General features: G+C 43.9%; 1 protein-coding gene across 1 annotated transcript in view; it reads left to right on the forward strand.

Moving 5' to 3' along the window:
• Window positions 1-19,433, forward strand: part of EXOC2 (exocyst complex component 2) — a 357,767-nt gene that overhangs the window by 240,861 nt on the left and 97,473 nt on the right. The gene's annotated exons all lie outside the window — the stretch shown is intronic.

Genomic DNA, 19,433 nt, shown 5'->3' on the forward strand with positions numbered 1-19,433 from the left:
AAGCCCAATTCCAAGTCCTCCTTGTGAAGGGGCGCCTCCATTCTTACAGGTGGGGTGCAGACTGCGCCAGTTCGCAGATGCTTGGGCAAGCTTGGTGCAGGACAGGTGGGTCATTTCCACTATAACACACGGTTACAAACTAGAGTTCTAGGATTTTCCCCCAAATCGGTTTCTGGTATCAAGAGTCCCATCGGACCCAGAGAAGAAAAAAAGCCTATTCCTAGCCTTAGAACAGCTAGAAAGGCAGGGGGTGATTATCGAGGTTCCGCACAAAGAAAGATTCAAGGGGTTCTATTCGAACCTATTTGCAGTGCCGAGGCCGAATGGGGAGGTAAGGCCCATTCTGGACCTCAAGTCTCTCAATTCCTTTCTAAAGGTCCAAACCTTCCGTATGGAATCGGTTCGTTCAGTAGTCGCATCCTTAAAAAATTTTTAGCATCCATAGACATCAAGGATGCGTACCTGCATGTGCCGATTTTCGGTCCACATCAAAGATTTCTATGCTTCGCAGTAGAGGGGTGTCATTTCCAGTTTGTAGCACTTCCATTCAGTCTGGCTACGGCCCCTCGAGTCTTCACAAAGGTGTTGGCTCCAGCATTGGCTTCTCTAAGGTCCCAAAGGATATCTGTGATAGGATATCTGGACGACCTTCTGTTAAAGGACCAGTCCTATTCCACCCTGATAGAAAACGTTTCAACTACCGTTCATTTTCTGAGAAGCCTAGGCTGGATTCTGAATATGGACAAATCCGCCCTTCATCCTGTTCAAATCTTGACATACCTAGGCCTGATCCTGGATACGGCCCAGTAAAGGGTGTTTTTACCCCCCTTAAAGGTCAGCTCAATAGTGAAAAATCAAAAGGGTAGAAAGACCCTCAATTCGACTGTGCATGAGACTGCTGGGCAAGATGGTGTCGTCTTTCAGCGCAGTTCCTTATGCACAGTTTCACTCCAGGTTGTTCCAGAAAACTATCTTGGAGGCTTGGAACAAGTCTGTTCTAACCTTGGATCATCCAATGTCTCTATCCCCAAGGGTAAAACAGGACCTCTCTTGGTGGTCAAAGACCAGCAACTTGAAAGGAGGTAAGTCCTTTCCGCCGGTAACCTGGAAAGTGGTAACTTCAGAGGCCAGTCATCTCGGCTGGGGAGCAGTAATGGAAGAGGCCTCCGTACAGGAAAAATGGTCCCAGGTAGAGAAGCCCTTGCCTATCAATCTGCTCACTTGGCTCTCATATTCTGGACGTCCAGGCTGCAGGCTGCAGGGGTCTCCGGTCAGAGTCCAGTCTGACAATTCCACGGTGGTGGCATACATCAACCACCAAGGGGGTACCCAGGGCCGGGCAGCCCAAAGAGAAATAAATCACATATTGGCTTGGGCAGAGAGACACGTGCCGTTTTTGTCGGCAGTCTATATTCCAGGGGTGGACAATTGGTAGGCAGACTACCTAAGTCGTCAGCAATTGTTACCGGGGGAATGGTCCCTTCACCCCGAGGTTTTCCTTTAAATATGCCAGCATTGGGGGATGCCAGAGGTGGATCTCCTGGCATCCAGGTTCAATGCCAAGGTGGATAGCTTCGTGTCCAGGACCCGGGATCCACTTGCCGTGGGGACGGATGCATTGGTGGTTCCCTGGGATCAGTATTCCCTAATTTACGCTTTTCCTCCGATCCGCACCTGTTACGCAGGATACAGGAAGAACAGAAAACAGTTATTCTGGTGGCCCAGGAGGGCTTGGTACTCACAGATTGCGAGGATGGCAGTAGGGGACCCATTGTGCCTTCCATTCCGCCCAGACCTGTTGTCCCAAGGTCCCATATACCATCCTTCTTTACGGTCGCTGAATTTGATGGCATGGCTATTGAGACCAGAGTACTAAGAGACCGTGGTATCAGAGGATCTGTTTTGTCTACTTTAATAAATGCTAGAAAGCCAGTATCTAGAAAAATTTACCATAGAGTCTGGAAGTCGTACATCTCATGGTGTGAGAGGAGGAGAAAGCACCCTCGCAAGTATACAATTGGGAGGGTCCTTGCCTTTCTGCAAGCAGGAATTGATTTAAACTTATCCTTAGGAACCATTAAGGGACAAATTTCGGCCTTATCGTTTTTTTTCCAGAGGCCAATCGCATCTCATTCTTTAGTACGAGCCTTTGTCAAAGGAGTACTACATTTAAGGCCGCCAATTAAACTGCCCTTATGCCCTTGGGACTTGAACTTAGTGCTTTCAGCGCTACAGAGTCAACCCTTTGAACCTATTAAGCGTATTCCTTTGATCCTATTGACTAGGAAATTGGTCTTTTTGGTGGCTATAACCTCAGCTAGAAGGGTGTCTGAGTTGGCCGCCCTTTCTTGTGAAAAACCCATTCTGTTTATTCATCAGGACAAGGTGGTAATGCGGCCTCATCCAGATTTTTTTATCCAAGGTGATTTCCAGTTTTCACTTGAATCAAGATATCATTTTACCTTCCTTCTTTCCTAAACCTGAATCTAAGGAGGAAAGGTCGCTCTATTCACTGGATGTGGTGAGAGCTGTCAAGGTTTACTTAGATATGTCAGCCCCTTTTTGGAAATCTGACTCACTTTTTGTTCTGCCTGAGGGTCCTAAGAAAGCACAGGCAGCAACTAGTTCTACAATCTCTAGGTGGATTCATCGGGTCATTACCCAGGCCTATGAGTTGAAACACAAGGTTCCACCTCGATATCTCAAGGCTCACTCTACCAGAGGAGTTAGTACGTCATGGGCAGTGCGCCAACAAGTATCTATGGCTCAGGTTTGCAAAGCGGCCGCTTGGTCTTCGGTTCATACATTCACCAGGTTTTACCGACTGGATGTTAGGTCTCAAAGAGAGACTATTTTTGGCCAGAGCGTGCTGCAAGCAGCTTTATAGTCTGGAGCCTAAAACAGGGGATCCAGGGATGTTATGTTCCCTCCCCTCTAAGGCATTGCTTTAGGACATCCCAGATAGTCATTACTATGTTGCTCTGTGTCCCGTGATGTATGATAAAGAAAAATGGATTTTTAAAACAGCTTACCTGTAAAATCCTTTTCTTGGAGTACATCATGGGACACAGAGGTCCCTCCCCTCTTTTTCTGGGATCTTCATTGCTTGCTACAAAACTAAAGGTACTTCCTGTATGGGAGGGGTTATATGGGAGGAATCTTCTTACTATTGGTTGCCAGTGTCCAATCACCTAAAGGTAGCATATAACGCAGATAGTCATTACTATGGTGCTCTGTGTCCCGTGATGTACTCCAAGAAAAGGATTTTACAGGTAAGCTGTTTTAAAAATCCATTTTTTGTTACATTTGACAGGCAAGAGGAAACTACTTATACAATACTGTTTATAAATAAAACTCAAATACCTTTATACAAAGATATAAGTCACTGATACAAATTATCAACAGCAGACTACATAAAAAAGCACGAAGCTGTGATGTACAGGTAATAAAAACCTATTTGCTTTATAAAAATACAACATATTTTCTTAGTATTAGAACAGACATCATAAGTTAAGATAAATATTGTAATGTAATAATTGTAATAAAAATAAAAACAATGGCAGACGGGGAGGCATATAACAAACAAAACAAAACAGCCGCGCTTGTCAAAGTGATTAAAGCTTAAAGTGTCAAAGCAAGATAACCCAATGAACTAGATAATCACATAAACTTGATATCTTTGAATTTGCACAAAAGTAAGTGAATTGACAATAATTGTGAATACAAAGGACCGAAAAAAAAATTTCCCCCTGAAATATATGTAAAAAAAAGTCCATGTAATGTATCCAGAGTAGAGGGGAGGCATATAAGGCTGAAATCTAGGATAAGAGGGATTCACTAAAACCCCAACGGTTTAGGGTGAACAGTAAGTAATCCCAGGATAGGGAATTACAAGTCTTATATATATCAAGAGGGAGAGGAAGCATGGGATTTTTTGGTAGTCCAACAGATGAATCGGGTATATCACTTGATCACAAGTGTATCAGGTGTATCAGGCATTAAAAGCTTAGTCAGGTGAGGTATCAGAAGTGAAGAGAAGTTCTTGTAATAGATACCTGAAAACCATTCCGGGCCTGGCATTTTAGAGAGTCTCAAACAATTTAAAGGCCAGGCAGAATACCATCTCAGAGATATCATCTTTAAGGGCCACCTCGGGTAGCATCAGAGGGTGCAGGTTTTGGAAAAAGAGCTTTTTCTGAGGAGAAAGGTGTGGGTTTCTCATAAAGGGAGGATAGGAACTCTGCAAAAAAGGTAAACAATTTGGTCTGGGTCAGAGGTAGGGTCCCCCGCTATGGTTTTTCAGCTGGATTGGAGTTTGGGATTTACCTACCGATTTGAGTTTTTTGGCAAGCAAGTCCATTAGTTTTGTTGCACATGTATAAAATTTGTGCTCGGACCATTGCCTTCTCAGCTCTCTCAGTAAGAGGAAGATCTAATTCTGCAGTGAGTGTTGTGGGTTTTCCTAGTGGCAAAATAAGGGTGGGATTTCCAGGATTCTTCAGCTGTCACAAGTGCAGTCGCAGATCCTGCATTCCCCTGCTCATTTCCTCTGGGAGGCTATTTGGATTAAATCACCAAACAGATCATTGCTTTTTAGGCTTCCCATAACGTGACAGGTGAGGAAACAGAACCTGTGTTTTCAGAGAAAAATGTTTGGATGTGAGATTGGATTTGGTGGAAAGTCTCTTGAGTTTTTAAAAGAGACTCGTTCAAGCACCAGTGGGAAAGCAGGGTGAGTCAGGCCAGAGAGTATAGAAGAAAAGAGTATGGGGTCATGATCTGACCAGAGAGTGGCAGGAAGAGTAATTTTCTTCACTAAGGGTAGTTCTGTAAAAACATAAAGACATGGTCTATCCTACAAAAACTGTTGAAAGTGTTGGAGTAGAAGTTAAAATCCCAGGGCCTGAAAAGTATTTCCCTCCAGACATCCATATGATTGAAGAAGACTAGGCATTTGGGCTTCCTGTGAAGTGTCGTGAGATGGGGAAGCCCCAAGCGAATATTGTCTGTCTAGCAAGGAGTTCAGGGTAATATTGGAGTCTCCCATCAAGAATAACGTACCCTTATTGTGATGAGAAGTCACTTTAACCACTTGCCTACCAGGCACTTACACCCCCTTCCTGCCCAATCCATTTTTTAGCTTTTAGTGCTGTCGCACTTTAAATGACAATTGTGCGGTCATGCTACACTGTACCCAAACACATTTTTTTATCATTTTCTTCACACAAATAGAGCTTTCTTTTGGTGGTATTTAATCACTGCAGTTTTTTTTATTGTTTACAAAAAAAAAAAAGACCAAAAATTTTGAAATAAAAAGGTTTTTCTGTCAGTAAATTTTGTAACTAAGTAATTTTTCGCCTTCACTGATGTGAGCTGATGAGGCAGCGCTGATAGGCTGAACTGGTGGGCATTGATGAGGTGCCACTTATGGGCACTGATGAGGAGACACTAATATGCCGCACTTATGGGCACTGATAGGTGGCACTGATATGTGGCACTGATGAGCACTGATAGGCACTGATAGGCAGCACTGGTGGGCACTGATAGGCAGCACTGGTGGGCACTGATAGGCAGCACTGGTGGGCACTGATAGGTGGCACTGGTGGGCACTGATAGGCAGCACTGGTGGGCACTGATAGGCAGCACTGGTGGGCACTGATAGGCAGCACTGGTGGGTACTGATAGGTGGCACTGGTGGGCACGGATAGGTGGTACTGATGGGCATTGATGAGAGGCACTGATGGGCGACATTGATAGGCAGCACTGATAGGTGGCACTGATTGCTAGCACTGACTGGCATCGCTAATGGGCACTGATTGGTGGCACTTGTGGGCAGTGGTGGGCACTGATTGCTGCCACTGATTGCCCACCAATACCAGCTATGGTGGGCACTGATTGGTGACACTGTGTTGCACTATTGTAATCAGGGCACTGATGATCAGTGCCCTGATTACATTCCTAAATGTTCCCTTGTGAGGAGATGCCACTGATCGTCTCTCCTCTCCTCACACTCTCAGTGTGAGACAAGAAGAGACGATTACCGGCACTTCCTTGTTTACATGCGACCGGCTGTGATTGGACACAGCCGATCACATGATTAAAGAGCCGCAGACGCGGCTCTTTACAGAGATCGGGGTCACGCCGTGTCCTAGCAGCATAGCGCGATCTGCGCGCCCCCGTGGGCACGCGAGAGCGGCCGTTCTGGGACGCTGTCATACGGCGGCAAGCAGTTAAAGAGGTGAAAAAAGAAATAGCATAATAGGTAACGAACATTACTACTTGATCAAATAGGTCACTTTGAAAAAGTAAGTATCTCCTGATAAGGTCTTCGGTCTCCAACGTGCATGAGAACATAAGGTTGGGAAGAAATGCTATTAAGACCCCTCTGTTTCTCCTGAGCTGCTGCTGTGTAAAAAGTGTGGAAATGGAAGGAGAGGAAACTTGGGGTAGAGGCGTAAGAAATTCTGGTCTCTTGCAAGCATACAATGTCTTGATTTAGGCTGGGTTCAAACTAGTGTGAATTGGATGCGGGTTTCCCTCGCATCCAATTCACATTACAGGAGATTGTGACCGTCTCTCAATGGAGCTGGTTCACACATCTCCGTAGCAGCTGCGGAGCGGCTTGCACAGGTATCCTGTGCGTCTTCTGGTCCATTTCGGGGCCAAATACAGGCAAAAATTTGGCCCTAAAACGGAAAACAGGGATGCACCAGACCTCTACGGCGAGCCGCATGCGGCATTAGTGTGAACCCAGCCTTACGGTGGTGAAATACCTTGATTCTCTCAGCAGAGAGGCGTTGAATCCCTGAATATTCAGGGATTCTAGTACTAAAAGTTAGATAAAACATCATTCGGTGCATTTGCCTACAAACAAGCTCTGAGGAAGGTGTCTTTTTTTTTTTTTTTTTTTTTTTTTTAAGATTATATGAGCTTGGTACCAGGTAACTGCATTTGGGTACATACATTTTGTATACACCTCTGTTGATATTTTCTATGTATACCTTTTTACTGTATTGTACAGTTACCCATTATCCTTGTCAATAAAAAAAGTTTTGACTCAAAAAAAAAAAGTACTAAAGATTGTGTAGCCATGTTGAATAATAGGACATGAGAAAAGAAAAAGTACAGTACTTGATAAGCTTGATAAATTAATCCATCCATGCACCTGAGATGACTTGAGTCTGTGAGGAAGAGGAGTAAAGTAAAGTAATTTGCCTCTTTTTCAGTAGTAAATGCAGCTGGGCAGCTGCATTTCTCCTGCAACTAGCTAAAAACTGCTGAGACTGAGCAGGGCCGTTATATCAATTTCCTGGAACAAGAAAAATTTTGAAGGAGCAGGATGGAAATTTAATTTCCAACAGTGTATTGGTTTTCGTTCAGGAATGTAAAAGCAAACGAAATTTGAAGAACTTTTTAAAGACGTTCGTCAAGCTTTTGTTAGTATTATTGAATGCACTGACAAGAAACAAATGTACAAAATACAAAGATTTACTGCTGTATGGTCAGCTTAAGCAGCTAAACCAGTAGCAATCATAACAATACTGTAGTGATTTCACTCAGGTGTGTCCCCGGGAGCCTCTCAGCAGTCTCATCTGTACCAGTTCCTTGGGGCTTATACCTGGTGTATCAAGCCATACATCCCATAATCTGTCAAATTTCCCAGGGTTTCCCCTATGCTGATATATGTATTTTTCCATGATAAGAGTGTTTCCCATGTGTTGAATCCATGTTTTAACCGTCGGCGGCGAGGACGATTTCTAGCTCATAAGTATTATTTTCCTAGCTTGAAACAGTGCTCTGGCGAAAGCCATCCTCGTCAACTCCTCCGGGATTGCCCCCTCCAGTACCCCCAATAGACAGCCTAGTGAATCAAGAGGGACATTGGTCTGAAACACCTGATTAAGTGTAGTCAGAACCCCCATCCAATATCTATGGAGTTTGGGGCAACACCAGATGAGATGAATCAGGTCCCCAGGCACTGCTTCACATTTGCCACACAGCGGGTCTGGTATTTTGCCCATTTTATGAAGTTTTACTGGGGTATAGTGCACTCTCAATAGTATATATAATTGGGATATCTTTTGTGATACAGTCAACGAGCAGGTGTTAACTGCCTGAAGGGCCTTTCCCCACTGCTCCCCTGTGATAGGACCCAAGTCTGCTTCCCATTGTGTCACTGCTTTCATGGGGTGCCCCTCCAGAAATGCTGATAAAAGCATAAGGTAACATTGAGATATTATACCCTCTGTGTCCGATGCGTTTTGCAGTATGTGAAAAACAGGCGTGGGGGATTGTACCCAGTCCACTGCGTCGCCCTGCACCTTGACAGAGTGTTTTAGTTGTAGGTAGTAAAACAGCATGTTGGATGGTTATGCATATTTAGATTGTAAGGTAAAAATAGGGGTCAAAATACTGCGCCAACCTCAAAGGTGAGCAGCCAATACAACAATAAGACTTATTGTAGAACGAAATGTGAGGTAAATTTGTAGCACTGATGATATATATTAGGAACAGGGATACGTCCGAAATATGGAAATTAAGGGATGTATATGTTGCAAATACAATCACATATCACTCGTAGAAAAGTGTATGTAGTAAAAAGTGAAATCATACATATGTGTAAGTGAAGCAATTCAATTTAAAAAATGCACAAAATCACATGGATTTTAAAGTAAAATAAAATCGCACAAAATCGCATGAATGTGTGAAAAGATGTAAACACAACTAATGAAGTAAAAATTTCAATGCTAGCAAGTACTAAAATGAGAGCAATCCATGCAATTCAGAATAGGTAAAAAAAATTCATGGTATATTCAAGTATTAAAGCTAGATATAAATTTCATCAGTGCATATAAACGTGTCAAATACAAAAATGTTTAACCATATAGAGGTAAGTGAACACAGATATATCGCTGTGGGTAAAAAAAAAAGCATAAACTTACGATTTGGTTGAGCCAAATCACACCAAATCGTATGGGTTTTATGGTTCACAGCGATGAAAATCGCACACAATCAAACTATGTAGTGAATATAAATCCCAAATTGTGAAGTGAGTACTTCAATATGAATAATAGGTGAGTGTGTATAGTGTATAACTCAGGGGGAGATAGAGAAACACAACATACAAACTGTATACACTGGATGTCAATGCCGTGCAAGTGATATAGAATATGCAATACCAAAAATAATAGGTGTCAACGTTGGAGGTATAACACTATAAGCAATAGGTCAATAGCATAGACACATCACATGTTGGTAAAAGAAAAACAATGAGTCCATGATTTTAAGCCACTAAAACATGTATGCAGGATAGTCGAAGACGGGTCAATATTTCTACTTATCTTCTGTGCAAATACAATTAGTGATACAATAACACCCGGGGTAGTGCCTAGACCATCTGAGGGTAAGGGGGGATAGGGTACTCTTACCCTGTGTTGTGGACCAGCGGCGGTGAATCAATCGAGCATTGACCGAAATACAGTAGATCTGGAAGGATTCCAGGGACAGGGTATGCAATATTCTCCCTTACTGATAAGCTGCGAATCCCAGACTCAACTCACCACAGGCATGTGATAAACGAGGTCCAGGTTCTAAAGATGGAGTGGCCAATCTTCTCCTCTTTTGATCAATGGGCAGTTCAAAGGCACCATACATACACCAGGACCCCCCGATTAATAATGGTGGTTGCAAAGTATAAAAAAGAGAAAAAACACCTCCAGATAGTGTAAATCCAATATCTTTGGAATTTATTGTATTAAAAATAGTCCGATATTTCAAGCAAGTATGGACTAATAAAAAAAGTTTCAATCCAACGAATAAAAATGCGCAATAAAATGTGACTAGGTAAGCGTATTAACCCTACACGTTTCGTCTGCAAAGACTTCAACTGGGATTGAAGTACTCACTTCACAATTTGGGATTTATATTCACTACATGGTTTATTTGATTGTGTGCGATTTTCATCGATGTGAACCATAAAACCCATACAATTTGGTGTGATGTGGCTCAACCATATCGGAAGTTTATGCTTTTTTTTTTTTTTTTACCCACAGCGATATATCTGTGTTCACTTATCTCTATTTGCTTAAACATTTTTGTATTTGACACGTTTATATACACTGATGAAATTTATATTTAGCTTTAATACTTACATATATCATTAATCTTTTTTTTATCTATTCTGAATTGCATGGATTGCTCTCATTTTAGTACTTGCTAGCATTGAAGTTTTTACTTCATTAGTTGCGTTTACATCTTTTCACACATGCATGCGATTTTGTGTGTTTTTATTTTACTTTAAAATCCATGCTATTTTGTGCGATTTTTTTTTTTTTAATTGCTTCACTTACACATATGTTTGATTTCACTTTTTTACTACATACACTTTTCTATGAGTGATATGTGATTGTATTTGCAACATATACATCCCTTAATTTCCATCATCAGCTCTACACATTTACCTCACATATTTAGATTGTAGTTATGCGAAGGAGAGCAGTCTCCCATTATGGAAGACATGCCTTAAGTGGGTTATTCCAATGGGGCCCCACCTTGGTCCCTGTTGAATTTTGGCCAGTTCTGCATATGTTTTATTCCCCCAAAGTGGGCTGTAAGCTGTATACCCGTTACATGTTGTAATTGTTTAGCCTCGTTCCACACCTTCTGGAGGAGTGTGTAAGTGGGCATTTGTTTGTTGGGCCTTTGAAACATCTGAGTGTCCAGGCCCTCTGGTACTGACTCCGCCCCTGTGCCAACCAGCATAAGTTTAGCTGACGAACTTACAGGTGCAGGGGTCATAGCTCCTATCAGGTGCTGCAGCTGTGCAGCCACATAGTATATCCAAGGGTTGGGGAGTGCAAGACCACCCCCCTCCTTCGGATATTGCAGCTGCTCCAGCTTAATCCTAGGGGGTTTGTTATGCCATAACAGTAGCCTGAATAGGGAGTTGACCACTCTAAATATTTTCAGTGGAATAACCACCGACATGTTGTGTAGCATATACAGGAACTGGGGCATTAGGATCATCTTAACAAGGTTTGTCTTCCCTGCCAGGGACATTTTAGGCTTGTTCCATATAATTATTTTGTCTCTGAAGCGAATCAATAGGGGGTATATATTTAGTCTACAATACTCGGTCAATTTGGGGGAGATATAAATGCCTAAGTATTTAAAGGAAGTCACTATAGGTACACGGAAGCTCTGCACTTATCCCAGGGGTCTCATCCAGAAACATCAGTGCAGATTTGGACCAGTTGATGGCAAGGCCTGAATAGTGGCAAAAATCAGTGATAAGGGACATTGCCTGAGACAATGAATTATCCACGTCCTCCAAAAAGAGGATCATATCGTCGGAGTGGAGCATTATTTTCTCATGCAATTCACTGTAGCGAAATCCCTTAATCTGTGGGAAATTCCTCACCTGGGCTGCAAGAGGCTCAATGGCCAGTGCAAACAGCAGGGGAGACAGGGGCACCCCTGCCTAGTCCCCCTGCCCAGTGCAAAGGCATGTGACATTCTGTCAGACATGCGTATTTTGGCCTGTGGCGTGCCATATAGAACCATGCAATGAATCTAGACCCAAACCCAAATTTAGCCAGTACAGCCCATAGATACAGCCAGCCGACACTGTCGAATGCCTTATTGCCGTAAAAAGGCAACAGTGCCCTATGGCCAGCCGCATCTGCTGGGGTCTGCATGTTCAGACAGAGTCTTCTGAGGTTGGTCGCAGTGGACTTTCGTGGCATGAAATATGCCTGGTCTGGGTGGATGATAGACAAAATAACCTTGTTGACCCTCATGACCAGGACCTTGGCTAGTATTTTAACGTCACTTTGCAGTAACGAGATGGGCCTATAAGAGCTCGGATCTACCGGGTCCTTTTCAGATTTAAGTAATAGTATGTTTGCCCTTGTCATAGTTATAGGTAGCTGCCCAGATTTAAAGGAAGAGTTAAAGACTTCTAGTAATTTAGGTAGAATTACCTCTCTGTATTGGGTGTAGACCTCCATGGGTATCCCATCGTCCTCTGGCGCTTTACAAGTAGGAAAGGAGGCCGCAGCCTCTTTCAGCTCATCCAACTCGAATGGAGCTTCCAGCTCCATGCGCGCTTGACGAGTCAGGGTAGTTGTCACAAGGTTTGTATAAATCTGCATAGAAAGAAGCTAGTTCAGTGATTATTAGCTCGGGGTCATTCACCATGCGCCCCGTAGAGCAGCGAATGGCTCCTGTGGCTGGAGATGATTGTTGGGACCTGGCAATTCTAGCCAGCAAGCGGCCAGTTTTCTCCCCCTCCTCATAGAAGGCCTGTTTGGTAAAGAATTGTTTTCGCTCTGCGGTGGAGAATCTCAAACGGTCTAGGGAATCCTGGCCAGATATCCATGCCTCACTTGCAGATTTGGAGGGATCCGTGACATAGGAGATCTCAAGCTGTCGCACCTGGTCTTCAACCCGCACCAGAAGGGCAGACAAATTATGTTTTATGGCTGCAATTTCCGCTATGAATGTACCCCTAAGGCATGCCTTGAAGGCATCCCATTTCAGTGCAACATCTGTATGTAATCGGTTATTGTGAAATTATTGTTCTATATGTTTCACCACCCGAGCTTGGGATGTAAAAAGTTTTAGCCAGAAGGCGCTTAGTTTCCAAGGGGCTCTAGGCAGGGAGGCAGCTGGATGGGTGGTTGTGTGCTGCCAGTGGGAAGTGATCCGATACCCCCCTGGGAAAGTACTCCACTTTGGTGACAGCGTTAAGAATATGGGAGGACCCCACACAAAGGTCAATGCGAGAGGGCGAGCCATGTGTTTTAGAGAAGCATGAGAATTGTTTGGCTATTGGGTGTTTTGCTCTCCATACATCTGTCCAGCCCACCTCCTGTAGTAGCAGACTCAAAATAGTGCCTCTGCCACCTAGAGCAGAGGCATTAATCTGGGATCAAGGTATCCATTAAAGTCTCCCATAATCATGGTGGGGATGGCAGGTTTGTCGACCAGGTACGACAGCAGAAACTGCAATATCTCAATAGAGAATGGTGGGGGGATATACACAAAAGCAAGAACTACATTCAAAGTAAACAGTTTGCAGTAATAGAACACATAACGACCCAGGGGGTCTATAGCGGAGTCTAATTCCTGGTAGACCAAGGACTTATGTACCAGTACACTCACCCCACGGGAATATGCAGAGTGAATGGAGTGATATGCCTTGCCCACCCAGGAATATTGCAGGAATCCAAAAGTGTAGGTTATTCCTGCGCTACCTGGGAAAAAAGGTGTATAACCGGACAGCTGCGGACACCGAATGGGATCAAACAAAGCCCATGGGCGGAGAAAATATAAAGAAAGTGGGTGCTGCGCTGACCTAAAAATGGGGTATATTACCCTTTAGCAGTGTAAACTCAAAAAATCATATATAGATACACGGTGCCAAAGTGCACGATGTGTATACTATGCTGGTTTTTTGCACATTGGCACTATATTGCACACTATATATGTCATTTAGCTATTTTTTGCAATAGGAATTGTTTTTTGACCTTTGTTTACATAGGCATATATTTATAGAATATTTTATTGTTTCTCACATTTAGCACAATAGCACTTTTATAGAGATTGCTACGCATGCATGAGGATTGATGTGTATTCCCTGTATGCTTAGTACTACTTTATTGGACACATATTGTCGTTTTTAACACGAAAGAGTGCCTTACAGGTTACACATCGTGCACTTTGGCACCGTGTATCTATATATGATTTTTTGACTTTACACTGCTAAAGGGTAATATACCCCATTTTTAGGTCAGCGCAGCACCCACTTTCTTTATGTTGCAGGAATCCAACCGTATCTTTTGTAAGATGAGTTTCCTGCAGACTCACTATGGCTGGGTGAAATTTCTTCAAACATGAGCCGATCATAGTGCGTTTTAACGGGTCATGAACCCCTAGGACTTTCCAAATCACTATTGGAGTGGCAGCCATGTTAAATAAAGTAGATTAGTACACCTTCGGTATGGAGGCCTCTGCGCCTCGTTTCCGAATGGGAAAAATGTCACCTGTCACTCGGTGGGCACTCAGTTCCTTCAGGTGGTAGATGGTCATACATTGACAAGGTATCAGGTTCAGTTGGTAAGAACAGTGCAGTGTAGGTTTCAGAGCAAAGCACAACAAGGGTAAGTGTAAAGATCTGTCCACAACTAGTCTGTTGAGCAGCTGTTGCAGACCCGCATGGGGCGGGAGCAAACCACCTCCTTCTTCCCTCATGCCAGTAACTGTTCAGTAAACTTGTGCCAACCGGGCACCAAGAAACAAGTCCCCACAACTGGAACATAGTAAAGTTTCATGGACACTTGTGAGCTCTACTCACCCACAGTGACTTAGATCTTAACTTGGTATTTAGAGTTGTGTCAGAGCTCAGTCAGAGCACTAGAACACTAGCTTAGGCAAATTGTACAGTGTCCCGCTTTGTAAGTACTGGACTTAAAATGTCTGCAAATAATATACCGACCATATTGAACTCGTTCTCCGGACATCAGTCTCCCCTGTTGGCCTCATGACTTCTCCGGAGGTCCTGTTGATTATGATCCTGCCATGCAGCTGCATCCGAGGCAGATTCAAAGAATGTAGACTGCCCCCTAGCAGTGATGTGCAGTTAGCTGGATACAGCATCGCATAGGTCACTTGAATTTTTGGTACGCGCTTCTTCACCTCAGCGAATTTGGCCCTCTTTCGTTGCACCTCTGCCGAGAATTCGGGATAAAATGAAACTTTAGTCCCATTAAAATGAACAGCGCCTCTCTGCTTTGCTAGTCTGAGTATGATCTCACGGTCTTTGTAATTTAAGTGCCGGGCCAACATGGATCTTGGTGGGTTGCCAGGGGGGAGGGGTCCAGGCGGCGTGCGTCGCTCCACCACAAATAATGAGGTAAAGGCCTCCCTTCCGAATATATATTGCAACCATTTTTCTGTAAAAGCTGTGGGGTCCCGGCCCTCAACTTTCTCAGGGAGCCCTACGATGCTGCGGACATTGTTCAGTCTTAGACGGTTCTCATTGTTGTCTGTTTTGGTGTTGGCCTGTGCAGCTTGCTGTAATGCTGTCCTGGCGTCCCTGGTGAGTGGAGGTAGCGGATCCTCCACCTCACTGATTCTGCCCTCCACGGCTGTGGTCCTCTCCCTGATCTTTTGGAGGTCTTGTCTCATAAGGGACACTGTTTCAGTGAGACCCCCAAACTGTTCTTTCAGACCATCCACAGAGGCTGTGCATCGCTGTGCTGCACGCAGTATTTCAGTCAGTGTGAGTTGCTGCGTGTCTTCCTGCAGTGTGTCAAACAAATCTGGTGAAAGGACCGGGGAGCCTTTCAGGGGCAATGTATCATTTAGTGCAGAGGCGCCGTGTTATCTGTCAGGCTCATGTGCATGGGTCTGTGCTAGTGGGGGAAGTGAGCATCTTGTCCCTTGCAGCTTTTGCGTGTAATAGAGCATGTCTCTGGGCTGCTCCTTCCCCTGCTGTTTCTGTGTTTTGTGGGACTTACCGCCTGTGCCTTGTCGGCTCCTCATGCTGTTCTCTGCGGCTGAGGGGAACCGGTGCCATCTTGGGCCTCCATGGCTGCTGCGGCCGTGGCGTCTTTTTCGCCTTTTCGGGTCATCATGGGCTCCAGAAAGTACTGAAATCTCTCCTGTGGCTCCTCGGGAGGTATAGCCAGCGGTCTGGATCGGTGGCGGGAAGAGGATCGGTGCAGGATCTATAGCGGGAGCTCCATGCTGCGTGACCGCTCACATGCCCGTTCAGGCCACGCCCCCCACAAAACATTTTTAAATTATTATTTTGAAAAGCGTAAGGAAGGGTTATAGCCTCTGTCTGGTGTTTTTTTTTTCTTTTTTTGCCATCTGCGTTCCATAGGTAAAATTTCCCTGCACTTCCTGTCCCATAGCCCAAAGAGAAAGTGAGGGAACCCATGGTTGTTATCAGTGTCACCAGAACTAGTGTCATCATTAAAAGATTGCCCTAGTATTTCTGTTCTAGTGACAGTCTACTTTTACTTTCATGCTCAGTGATAATGGTAAACAAGATAAATGGAGAGGGCAAATCTCCCTAACGGGGCACAGAAGCAATGAGAACCTAATATGTGTTCCTATCCATCTCTACTAAAAGTTTTGCCGTTAGTTACAATTTTATAAAATTATACATTTCTTGTGAGTTACCCAGAGGTGCTATGTATTTCCATTCTCCACGACTTACAATCCATTTTTAATACTCTGAGTGGGTTAATAATATATTGCTGGGGGCCCTAAACTTTAGGTGGGCAAGAACTAGGGTCATTGGAGATAAAAAAAAAAATGCCCCAGCATCAGTGGGAGTAATCAATTTTCCAGGCTCAGTGGCCAGTGGGAGCAAAACATGACCCAGAGCTGGTGGCCATTTGGGGAAGGAATAAGGCCCACTGTTGGAAGCAGTGAAAGAAATAGTCCCTTATTACTGATGACACTGGGAGGAGAAGCTCACTTGTATGCTTTAGGCCCGGGTCGGCATCCCATCGATTGCGATCCACCAGTTGACCGCAGCCAGGTGACGGGTTGATCACATCTCTGCATTGCCAACCCTGGACTAAACTGCTCCTCCCAATGATGTGGCCCGGGTGCTGCCACCCCCATGCTCCATGGGTCCCTGCGGCCTCCCTGTCACAGCTGGAGAGGAGAGGCAACAGGGGCAGCATTAACTAGAATTGATCAGCTGTAATTTCCTCCTGCAGCCACTGAAAGCCATCCTCTCCTCCTCTCCCGTGCCGCATTCAGCAGCTGCACGGCGAAAGTACAGTCAATCGGTTCCAGTAAATCTTTCCCCACCGCTCTCCTCCTTCTGCTGCCCCTTGCCACTCCCCCCATCCCTGCAGCGCTGCCGGTTTCCTTCCCTCCGGCTGCTGATAACCAAAGCATAGTAAGCTGTGTTTACTATTCTTCAATTTTTGAATGAACGGGAAGCCGCTCAGCACAGAGCACTTCCCATTCATTCGCTGTCCAGTGCAGCTGAGGCTGCAGAGAAAGGGACTGGGGAATCTCTGTCCTCACTCCCTTTCTCTCTCTCAAAGACAGACCCCTGATATTTCACTAAAGCCTCCTCAATGGGGCTCCTAAAAAATTGGAAAAAAATGGTTAAAAATAATAATTAAAAAGTTTTGAATTTGGAACAGCTTGGCAGAGACAGGTCAAGAAAGGGTTGGAAAGGGTTGGAAATGTTCAAGACCCAGACAGCCTGGGAAAAAAAAATGACAACCCTCAAGAGCCCCCTTAGAGACAGCTGTTGTAGGCAGTGACATACCTCAAAATGATTTTTTTTTAAAGTAAAAAGAACCAATTGCACAGGATTACCTCCTAAAGAAAAAACCCATAGACCACAAATCTAGTAAGCTTAGAACATGTTTGCACCTTTGTAAAATGGGGTGTCCATGTGGAGCCAGTCCCAGTGTGACTGCACCTTTAAAAGCATAAGGGTTCATGAGCAAGACATTTAAACATGTTTTATTTGTTTAATGTTCATGTGAAGAGAACAAAGTACATATGACCAGATGGAAATTGACTGTACATATAATCTAAGAAACAGTATTAACTGAGAAAGGAGAAGGTATGATCATAGTAAAAAGAGCAAAGAATTAAATGAAGAGGGAATGGGGAGGGGGGGATGGGCATACACCCAACTCCAACTTTATGTCAAGACGTGTAATCGAACGTCTGTATTGGCTAACTGGCTCCCCTGTACAGTGGAAAAAGACCAACCAAAGATTTTCTGCATAGTTAGAACCTTGAACGTCTACACTCAGGGTTAATACCTTCTTCCAAAGTAACTGGATGTTAGGGCAGTGCCACCAAATGTGTGCATGAGTCACCCTCATCATGCAGGCTCTTTATCATAAGGACAGATTCACAATGGTCCGACATGCGCTCCGACTTCCAGAGCACAAGTTGCATGACGTGTCAATGTTTCCGTATGAGAGCCGTCTTAACTGGTCTGACTTGTGTTGGTCCGACCTTGAAAATGCTTCCTGCACCACTTTGGCTCGACTTGGGCACGAATGCAGGCAACTGATTTGAATTGAAGTTGGGATCATCATCTTAACTGATCCAACTTTTGGCATGCAACTTGTGCTCTGAGGACCTTGAGGGGGAACCCCATACGTCATTTATTTTTTTTTTTTAAACTACGTGGGGTCCCCCCTCAAGATGCATACCAGACTCAAAGTCGGATCCCATTCATTGAAGTCGCACATAAAAGTGCAGGGCAAAGTCTGATCTGAAGTCTTGCAACTTCCGTATCGGAAAAGTGTGAACATAGCCTAAAGGAGACACATCAGAAAACCGGTAATCGAGTTTTGCCAGAGTGTAGTACTATCTAGTGAAGAGTTTGTTTAGATGATATATGCGATTTGTAGAATATCACCCTTCTGGTTCTTTGACAGTGTATCTTGGGGATCTTCTTCCCAAGAGGGGTGATAACCCAAGTAAGACTGAGTGTCGATACTTAGTAAGGCTTGTTAGACTTTAGAGATACATCTGGATATATCTGGAAGAAAGGAGTGTATGGACTCGGAGTTGGCTCTTGTAGAGATCTAAGAGGTTTGGGTAAGAAGCGTATAATCTGTGCTATTTGGTGATAGCGCCAACTAAACAAAAGTCGAATACTGACTCAACTGCAGGCACTGTTTGGGTCTTCGGCTAGTGCCAGCTGTCAGCAAAAGGGATTCTTCCATTCACACTGTTCGTATGGATGAAGGAATCTGTTCAGCCCACACACTGGATAAAATAAGTCTATTGATGTATGGCCAGCTTCATAGTTAAGAACACAGAGAAAGAGCGAGACAAAGCGTGAAACTACATTCAGAAGGTCCTGAGGCAAAGGAAGATGCATTTAAAGCTGAACTCCATGTAGACATAAATACATAAATTAATTAATGCATCCCTAAATTTGCTAAAACTTTATAATTTGCCTTTTAGAAAGTGGAATTGGGGGTAATTCTGCTTCTTTTGTTTCTGCTCCATCTTTCTTTTACTAGGATAGGCATGGTTTCTGTAGCATGTTTGCAAACAAACATAGCTAAAGAAACTATACCGGCAAAGTCCGATATCATTTTCATAGCACTATACAATATCTTCTAAAACTGCAAGCAGCACATATACTGTAGCTGCCCACAGGCCTGTCAAGCAATATCCCCCCAATAATTCCTGTCAAGCAATATCCTCCAATAATTGTACATGTATACTTTTTTTCTCTCCAATCAACCAGTGTACAGTTAATGATTATGCATTCTTGTGAATCAATAAAACCCTTATACACAATCTTTAGTGAGCAAAAAGGACACTACTTACTTTAGAAAATAGTGTTATTGTAATGTTGACCAACTTAATTTGTTTAATTGCAATTTTAAATACACACATGTAAATGTAATACATTT

Source organism: Aquarana catesbeiana, linkage group LG05, assembly GCF_042186555.1.
Source record: "Aquarana catesbeiana isolate 2022-GZ linkage group LG05, ASM4218655v1, whole genome shotgun sequence".
In the NCBI taxonomy this organism is placed as follows: Eukaryota; Metazoa; Chordata; class Amphibia; order Anura; family Ranidae; genus Aquarana; species Aquarana catesbeiana.